The sequence below is a fragment of the Molothrus ater genome, chromosome 3 (genome assembly GCF_012460135.2).
Source record: "Molothrus ater isolate BHLD 08-10-18 breed brown headed cowbird chromosome 3, BPBGC_Mater_1.1, whole genome shotgun sequence".
NCBI lineage: Eukaryota > Metazoa > Chordata > Aves > Passeriformes > Icteridae > Molothrus > Molothrus ater.
Window position 1 is genome coordinate 39,513,746 of NC_050480.2, and position 10,531 is coordinate 39,524,276.

Genomic DNA, 10,531 nt, shown 5'->3' on the forward strand with positions numbered 1-10,531 from the left:
AGCTCTATGAGATTTGAGGGTTTTTTATGAAAAATGCTTTTTTTATAGGCCAGTCTGCAATTGAGAATCCTTTTAAGCCCAAAGGATCTTGCAATTCCTGATGATGAATCTGGTTAAGACTTGACAGAATTACATTAGTGGTATCAGCCCAAGTTGTCAGGTGGTTTATGATTCAACAAAGGAAAGAAACCCAACAGCCTTGATTGGGAAAACTTGTCTCGTTTACCATTGTTAGAGGTATTTAAACATAAGTGACAAGTTAAGCTCCCTTGAATGCTTGTTTCACTGTATATTTCAAACCATATTGATTAGTATTTCACATAGGCTTCCCCCAGAAGGACCAATGTAGTTGGGTACCCCACCTCAGATGTTAGAATTGACAACCAGAGCCCTGGTTGTCAATAAAAAGATGGGAGCATTTCTGTGAGCAGAGAAGCAAGTGTTGGAGAGGGACACCAATGACTGCTCTGCGCAGTTCTGTATCAACTAGGTCTGGTTAGAAATACTCTATTAAATGCTCTCTGTAATGTTTTTAACAAATTCTGTGGTTTTTCAGAAGTAAAACCTAGACTATGACTGACAGTTTCACAGCATTAACATGGCTCTTGTAATAAGGATGAATAATAAAAATAATACCTGTCTTTTTTTTTGTGTGAAATTGCTGCATTCCACCTCTTTTTAAGTTATGTGGGAAACCACTGCCCATCTTATAAAATATTTCCTTGTAAGTGATTTCCCCAGATATAATAAAATTGTTATCAGCTTTAGACTGTTTTGATAACATATAGACACTACACCTAGCTCTTGAGACAACTGAAACACATGATTAGGTGATCCTGGTAAAGATGGGGTTTACTACCTAGTTTTCATTTTAGTATAGTCATTTTCACTGATGAAATAGTGAAAATCAACAAAGACCAGCCTTCTCCTCAGGGAAGAAAATTCATCCATAGGTAGAACTTTGTGGCACCACAGATGCATGTCTTTTGGCAGGCCCTTTAGTTTTGATGTTTTCCTTGTAAGGCAGAGCCAAAAGAAATTGAACTGAATTGCAAGAGGTGCAGTTTTGGTAGATTTGGTAGATTGGTAAGTGATCTCATTCATACTGAAGCTAAATCCTCTAAGGCTAGGTGCCAGAATCTCCCCAAGCATTTCTGTAGCCAAATAGTGGACAGGTAGGCTGGATAAAAAGTAGCTTTGCAGAAAAGGGCCTGGGGGCAGCTGTGAAGAGTGAAAGCCTGGAAGTGTGGGTCAGTGTGCAGGCTGAGGGAAGTGGTTACTTCCCCTTCCTTGTGAGACCAGTACCTGAAGTGTTGTGCTCAGCTTGGCTCCCCCAGTGTGAGAGTTCTACCCATGGATTCATTTTTTTTTGGAACTGGAGCTTAGAGGATGGTGGTGGGGCTGGGGTGTGTGATCCATGAAGAGCTGAGATTGTTCTCCCTGTAGAAGAGAAGGTAATGATGGAAGAAGGTAAAGAAGGTAGACTTCCATGCTTACCGTGTGGAAAAGAGACCTGTACTCTTCCTACAGGTGCCCAGTAGAGGACAACAATCTACAGTGAGAGAAATTCCAGTTGCATACATGAAATCAAATCTAAAGAATCACCATGAAAATGGTCCAGGACTTAGAGCAGATACTGAGAGAGGTTGTGAAGTCTCCATCACTGGACATTTTCAAAACTCAAATGGACAGACTCAGAGCCACTTGATCTAGCTTTGAAGTCAGTTCTACTTTGAGTAGCAGGCTTGACCTCCACCAAGCCCTTTCAACTTAGATTATTCCATGATTCTAGGAAAATAGACTTCTGTGTGGAAAACTGGATATTATGGGGATAGACAGACCATCTGGCTGCCTCTGTGCATGCAAACCACTCTCTAGGTAGAAATAGTTTTGCTACAATTTATCAGTGCAGGTGTTTATGTTCATGCTAACTGTCCCACAGAGGAAGGCCAACATTTGCAAATACAGTAATTTAACATTGACTCTACTGTAAGGATTTAAATCTTATGTCCTTGAAGAAATCTCTTAGGAAATGTGGACTTGGAACATAATCAAATAGTGTGCTGTGTGAATAACTGCAGCTGATCCTTACACTTGGATCTAAGTTTAAAAACAAACCATAAGGTTTCTAGAAGTTTTCCGTTTGTTTTTCAGTTCTTAACAACTTTAAGTGTTTTGCTTCAATTGCTCTGTGCTATAGGGAAACCACAACAGATACAAGGTAGTAAAATTAGGTCATTTGCCCTGTTCCCCTGTAGAAGTGTCGCATGCACTTTCATAGCAAGAAACTGCTTCAGTTTTTATTTTTTTTCTCTGAGATGGAAAACTTTTTACCTTGCACTCACAACATGGTTTGTTTTGGCTGACAGGTGTCCTTCAGGCCATGCTGCAAGGGGAACTATTGGGAAAAGGCTGGCATGTGGCAGTGCAGTGTTTCCAGATGCATTTTGGCTTAGGTGATTGTGGCAGACTTGCTTTTAAATTGACGTTCCCATCGTGTTTCAGATATGTAATTCTGGTTTGTGTTAGGTTATGTGATTAAAAGCTCAGCTCCACAAATAGAAAGTGGACCAGAGGAAAGAGGTAACTTGTGCAGGTGCATCTGCCACTGCTGGGGGCTGCTGTGATGCAGCAGCTCCTCTCTCCTGAGGTGTGGAGCTGTGTGGCTCAGCACGCTGGAGCCACCCACATCAGCAAGCCCTCAGAACCCTCAGTGGCAGCAAGCCTCCTGCGCGAGGAGCGCTGCCCATGAAGAGAGGTGATGGTGCAGCCCACCTGCTTTGTACATTGGTGCAGGTTGGGTGTGGGATTAAGGCTCAGCTCTTGTGAGCACAGAGGAGCAAGGGCATCAGGAAGACCAATACTGAACTGGAGCTCTTGAAGCTGAAACCCCTTTGCCTTTCTCTTTCCTGGGCCATCTTGGGGGAGGTGCCCTCAGGCAAGCCCTTGGGTCACCTCATGGGCTTAATGACCTACAGAGACATGGGCTCATGGGATGTTGGAGAAGAGTGTTTGGGGGATGCATAAATCCTGTTCTGGGATATTTAGAGCCAGAACCCAAAGGAGAGAAAGGGGGTGTCATGGTGGTTTGGAGGAACAAGCGTGGGAAGAGAGGGAAGGCGGCAGTTGTGGGCAAACAGGCTGCTGCTCAGCAGTGTCTCTGGCTGTGCCTACCCCTCATGGCACTGTCTGCTCTCCCTGGCAATTCTTTCCAGTTCTTTCTAAACATGAATGAAATGCTTAAAACTGTCTAAGTAAGGCTAAGTAAACTGTCTACCTAAGGATAAATTAGGGATGAATTTACACAAAATCTAGAAGCATTCATTTCCTTGAAAGCAATGTGATAATTAGCTATGTAGAAACGTTAGACAGAGATTAGGTTTTGCAAAATTATTCTGGCAGCCTTTATAAGAAAAACACCTTTATGGTGTTAAGTACCTGACATCCTGACTGATGTTTTCTTCATCTCCTTTGAACTGCAAAGTAAGAGGTCTGTGCTCTGTTCATTAAAAGGAAACTGATAAAATTGAAATATAAGCAGTTCAAAGCATTCCAAGCAAGTCAAGGTGAAATTACAAAATGTAGGTTCTGGGTTTCAGAGACTAAAGTAATCCTGGAGGTGAGAATTTCATACACTTAAACTTCATAATTTAGCACATATTCATGGGAGAAATATGAAATTTAAAGTAATTCTTATGGAATAAACTGTAGATTTAAGTAATAGGCTATAGGTCTCATCCAGCCTGGGAAGAGAGATTAGGATACACTAGTGTGATGTTAATGCACAGAAGCTCTTCTGCACTGATTCCTTGCATGCATGCTTTTGCACTAAATATCAAAATGTATTAAGATGAACTGTGGAAAAATGCAAAGGGACCCAGAGAGGCACAAAAATATAGGCAGAAATCAGTGCCAAGTACCACTTTAAAAGAACCCAGGTCAATCCAGCTTGTACAAAGAAAATTAAATCAAGCACATGCACAGGAATTGAGACTAACCCAAAGAACAATGAAGCTGAGAAGGCAATGGGTGGTAGCAGAGAGCGAGTTATGTACAATTGTTTGACACAGTAAGAGTGCTGGCAGCCACACAAGAGCTTTGGCTTGGTGCAGGAAATTCCCTTTGCACAGGGGATGACTGAGGCCGTGCTCTGTTCCCTGGGGCATGTGGAAGTGTTCTTGATGGTGAAGCAGATACCAAGCTGGGCAGTTTGAGAAGCAGGTGCAAGGATTGAGTTAAAAAAATTTTAAAATCTGAATAAATAACTGCATCACATTAGAGATTAACCATGAGGAGCACTCTGACCAAAAACCAGACCAAACCTCCTGGTTTTGAAGGAGGTCATAATCCCATTTGTAAACAAAAATTCAGAAGGTTAGTTTTGGCTGTGTCCTAGTGTTGTAGGGAATGAGCTAGCAAATTGGGAAAGGGTTAGGAGATGCATGGCTGTAGCAGCTCATATGGACTACATGATCTCACAGCTCTGCCCCACTGTTTTTTGTCACAGAAATACCTGGTAATGTCACAGCTCTAGCAGTACAAGCCATGTAGAGAGCCTGTGAAATGCATGATTTTTCGGGGCAGTGACTCTCCTGACTGTGTCGATGGTGGGAGCAGAGCCGCAGAGGTTCTCTTCCTGCAGCACAGCGCCTTCCCCACCACGGTCCCACCCTGCCTGGGGCCCCAGCTGGAGTGCCATTCACAGAGGTGCCCGAAGGAGGAGAATGTCTCTTTCTATGTCTTCCTCTGCTGAAGAGCAGCACTTAAGATCTGGTTCAGGCTTGGAGCCATGTGGAAGCTAGAAAGTGTGTGGGTTAGAGAGCAGTGCAGCTCATTCAAGACTCAATCTGGACCCGGCACTGGCCATTCCCATTCCTTCAGACTTTGAAGCAAAGAATTGGGTCTGTGCAGTACAGCTACAGAGCTGAAAGAAAAATGGGGTCACAAATGTAGGCCAATTGCCCATGCATCACAGAACAGGAAATCTTGCAGAACAGCCTTTTTCTTTTACTTGTCTCTCAGTGTAGTTAGAATTTTTTAAAAATTTATGCATCCTGACTCATGCTGTTGTATATTAAAAGGATCTGTTCGTCATGGGAAGCAAACTGAACACTGTCCAGTTGTGTGGTCTTTGACAACAAATACATTTCCTTGTCACTACTGTGTTTTTACACAGATTACCTGCTTTTTTTTTTTTTGTGTGTGATAGAATCAAATTCTGCTAATAATAATTTTATATTTACTTGATCGTCTCATCCTTGAGCCATTAGGAAGGGAAATTGAAACAAACTTTCAACAGGAAAGAACATAAAAGAGATCATTCAAATCAATCAAACCTAATTGCTTGGAGTTTATTTTTTTCCTCCTTTGTTCCAACAGTATAGGAGAGCAGAAGTTGAACTGTGACAAGCTAATCACATAGCTAAAGACAGATTTCTTTCTTGAGAATGATTGCCCCTTTCCTCTCCTGGTTTTTGTTCTTAACCTGGGGGTTTAATCTAAAACTACAACAGTCTGTTGCTAGCTACCAGCCTGGGGCACACAGTTACTTGGAATGATTGTTAGTGAACTGTGTGCTTTACTTTAGTAAATATGATATTTAATAGAATTTAAGGCTCCATCTCAAGATGTGGCAGTGCAGAAAAGTCTCAGGGATGTAGAATTTGCCAACACTTTGGGGAGAACAGAAATTTTGCTGCTTTGCCGCAGTTATTGCCCAGCAGCACAAGGTGCTGAGAGGACGGCCCCCACTGATCATTTGTCTGGGAAGGGGCAGTGTTTTCTCTGTGCACAAAGTTGCACTGGGAAGTGGAATTTAATATTGTTATGTTAAACCTACTGAAGTGAATAAATGCAGGGACACTGATGTGTCCTATGGACTAGTTTTAACCTCTACCTGCAGAAAACTGCACATATAGATAAAGCTACACAAGCACAAATTAGATCTAGTCTCAGGCACAGAAAGGAGAGGGATGAAGGGCAGTTGAGGATCCTCTGCTGTATATTTGGGGTTGGAGCGGGCAGGGGTGAGGCAGTGTGGGACCAGTACTGAAGTCCTGGTGGAGCATAGTGAGGCACATGCCAGCTCTGTCGTGCAGAACATTCCTCACTTCCAGATTTGCACTGTGGTGTTAGCAAGAAGTTGAGCTATTCTTCCTTCCCAGTAGTTTGATGGCTTGTGAAAAGGTAGAAACTCTGATCTCAGAAAAGCCCTCTGCTTTGATTAGTCGTGAAGCCCGTCAAACTGGGAACTGTGCCACTCTAAGCACAGCACGGGTAACCGCAAGATGGTTACTTATAAAATCCTGTGACTGATTTGGGTTTGAGGAGATGGCAATGCTGTTGCTCAGAAGGAAACAAAACCTACTCTGGTGTTCTGAGCTGTTAGAACAAGTCAGAGGGGAGAAAGAGACAACAGGCCCTCGATGTGAATATAGACAGCTCAACATAGTTCTGCATGTGGGTAGGGGGCCTCACTAAATGTATTTGCTGGTCTTTCAGGGACCTGGAAGAAAACCCTTGGATTGCCTTCAAATCAAGCAGAATTGGGTTTCCCCTTAGGAACATTGTATAGCTCCTGAAGAATCAACAATAGAAGTTGCACTTTTGGTGGTACATTAGAGATGCTGTGTTGTGAGAAGAAATTCTGGAACTAGGCAGACTGAGAGGCTGAACTTTCAGGAGGGGCTGTGAGGCAGAATTGGGCATGCCAGAAATGTGCTTAAGTGTCCTCGTGCAGGGGCTGTGCTTGAGTCTGAGGTTCAGAGCATTGCAGTGCTAGAAGGACAGAAGAGCTCCTTCTTGGGAGAGCAGGCTGGCAACGGGCCCATGAAAAAGCTGCTGTTTACAACAGCTTCAAAGTCTTGCTGTGAGTTGGATGCTGCTGTACTCTAACAGACTGAAAACCACCCTGGGCCTTGCAGGAGTGCAGAAAGAGAGAAGATGAAAGACTTTTAGAGTAGGATGTCACCTCAGATATAAGATAAAGTCATAAGCAATCAAAAGTCTCTGTATATGTGACTATTAGAAGATACAAGTCTAGTATTTTCCAATGATTCTGGTATTTTCTAATTATTAGAATTATAAGACTTTTACTCCATTAAAAATTCTCTCAGGCCCTCTCCAAAAAAAAGCACCCTTAGTTCATGGGTTATAGAAAATTGGACTCTAGCAGTTTCTTTCTTCTTTATTCAAACAGTAGCTTTTAAAATTAACTTACAATCAGAGGGGAGCTTTAAAAAATAAAGCCTTGTGCTACCTTCATTAAAGAGGCATCTTCCTCAGCAGAAGCTCAAAATAACTTTTAACCATGTATCTCCTGTTGCTTGTAAAAATAATCCAGTCTATCATTCTGTCTTGCCTTTGTCAGTATTTGTGCAGTCAACAGTGATGGAAAAAGAAAAGTAGTGTAAAGAGAAGTTATTTCTAAATCATAAAAAAGCCTTCAGGGAGAGCTAAAAAATACTGACTCTTCCCATACACCTCTTGTCTCACGCTGGACCAGTCTCACATTCACCTTCCATTTCAGTTAACCAGGCAAAGTGGCTGCATTTGAGAGCTTCATTTTGTGCTCAAGGGCTTCTCTCCAGCTGCTGGCATGGCCTCTCTCTCACCCTCTTGCACTCTTACCAGCCTCTTGCACTAAGAAATGTCTACCTGAGTACTGAACTTTGCGGCTCATTCGGATGATGAGGAAATTACAAATTACTTTTGCAATACCATATCTTAACAAGAATTTCAGGTTTTAGACATTAATCCTGTTATTGGTTCCACTTCTGTAGAGCTGAGGTAACTTCAGAATTTTGAGGTGTCACTCAAAGTTATCAGGCAGTAGCATCTGAACAGCAGAGGACACAAATCTAGTAATTACAGTGTAGCTTCTTTCATAGTTTCTCTTCAGTAATACAACTCAGTGAGGCATCATTTTTGTTGTATTTGTTTGTATTAGATTCTTTAAGAGACCACAAAACTATCACTCAGGGATGTCCAGGAACCTTCTGACTGAGCTCAACAAGTAGGAGTCCATCCCTTTCTCTGGCACAGCTGAGGCAGGGTACTCATAAAATCACTGGGAAAAGTGTAGCAAAAATCCCATATTACTGAAAGCTGCTCGCCTGTTTTAGCCCCACTGAAGTATTAACAGGAAGGATCATTTGACAAGGATACAAGCCAGCCTAAAGCCAGAGCTGGTGTGGATCAGGTTGGTCAGACAGGTCTGGCAGCATTTGATGCAGAACAAACACCTCTGGTCCTGCTGCCTACATTTGCTGTGAAATGGCATCTTTCTCTTTTCCAGCCATGAAGGCTGAAGCCCTGATGACAGCGAAGCAGATTTTCCCTCCTTCCTCCCAAAAGACAGTAAGTAAAATTTGCATCATGTAACACTTGTGTATGTCAAAAAGGAAAAAGGAGAACAACCCCCCTGGACACACCCTGGCTGACAGTAGGCTGCTGTATGAACGTGGACATGAGGAACACACCCCACTGTGGGGCTGGGTGATGAAGATATCCTCAGAGACCTGGTTTGGCAGTGAATGCCAGCCTTGATGCCAGTGTAACAGAATTCTCTTTCTGTTGGACAGGCTGAAGGGTGTTCCTGAAGGATGGGCTGCTCTGTGCCATCTACAGCAGGGTGACCCAGGCATGACTGGCACACATGACACATCGTGTCCTGGAAGGAAGACATAATTTTCTCTCCACAATCAGTGTGAGGATTAAGGGACCGTTTCCAGATTTTAATGTGTCACTGTGGGTTAGTGTGGACAAACTTCACTCACGTGGGTGAGACCTTCCCTCTTGGTTGCAGATAGGAGTGACAATTCTCACAAGAACCCTTGTTCCACAAGCACAGGGAGGGGAGTTAAACAAGACCCAACCATATTTGGGATCAAGGTATGGGCTCCTGTTGGCTTTTGCCTGATCCTGGAAAGAGTTGGTTTGCTAAACATGGGGAAAATTCCTCACTTAAAAACCCCAAACAACAAACCAACATAACACAGCATAAAGCGACAAAGAAAGAGAATGAAAACATTTCTGTTGTTTTGCCAAACTAAGACAGAAATGAGGAGAGAAAGGCATGTGCCAGAGCCCAGGAGAAAGTGTCTGTGGCAGCTGACATGTTGGCCCATCTGCCATTTAAAACCAGACTGAAAAACACCTTTGAGATTATCCATGCATTTAGAAGTAGGCAGAGATCTAAACACCTCACTAGTGTGAAGCTTTCCTGGCTCAGGAGGGGCTGAAGAGTCAGTTCTGCAGTGTTAAATGCAGTGCAGTGGTTAGCTGTGGGTGTGTTGACCCTGTGCCTTCACACTAATGTTGAGAAGTCAAGGAACAGATCACACAAACCTCATGTAACCAACACTGCTTTGAGGAGCCTTTTTGGATTCCAGTTTTGTGTATTTGACACTAAGGTTGTTTGGTAAACGGTTCTTGTGGTGTGTGCCTTAAGAGTCAAGACACTTAGTCCCCTGGCACTCTGGATTGAACAGGGAGCAGGTATGCTTGAGACAAAAGGACAAAAGGTGCAGAGGAGCAGCACCTCTGCCCCTACAGCTGACAGCAGGTAGAGGAAATGACTAGCTGGGCCAGGTCTCACTTCAGCATTTCAGGTAGCAATGCTGAGGTTAGAGGTGTTTTGGAAGAAACTGAGCTTGGAAATAGCAAAAGGAATATTGTGCCTCTGAAGTAATGAAAGAACGAGAATGCTGTCCCAAATATTGCCAGCTGAGTTGTGATCCTCACTCCAAACACAGACTGGTGAGGTCAGTTGAACATGGACAGAAAGAATATTTTGGGGGCAAGAGAAAGAAACATATCTGTCAGATGGTCATCTTTGTAGGAGGACGCAGATAGAGCCAAGAGTTTGTGTAGGACCACAGAGAGCAGCAATGGGGAGCAGCAGCAGATCCTGGTGAGGGTGCCCCAGTTAGCATTCAGGTGGTGCTTTCTGGAACACTAAAGCTTCAGTGTAGTGAGAGCCCACTGGGGATGAGTGATAGACCAAGGCAAATTTAGATGCCTGTTGAGCCTAGCCAACAAACTGGGAGGAAGATGAAGTGAAGCAGGACGTGGTTAATACTAGCTCACTTTTCAAAATCTCAGCAGTGGAGGCAACCAAAACATCCTGGGGAGAAAGGACCATGGGTTGCCAGCTTTCTCCAGTGTGTCCTCACAAACACATATACCTCTCCCCTTCAGTAAAGAACACGTTTGTGCCACACAGCACAATCACAAAATTCTAAAATCATGGAATAGTTTGGTTTGGAAGAGGCCTTCAAAGGTCATCTAGTCCAATCCCCCTGCAACAAGCAGGGACAATACCACAAAGAGATGAGCAAGGTGCCTGGGCAGTCATCAAAAATAATCTAACTTGGAGAAAGACGAATAGATCCTTTGGGGGCTGTACTGCTTCTGCCACCTGAACTGGCATAACTTTGGGTAAGGAAGATACACTGAGAGACCTGTTAAGTTGTTTTGCTGCAGATGAAGAAATTTCCTTGAAAAGTCTACGAGCTGTAAACAAGTTTCT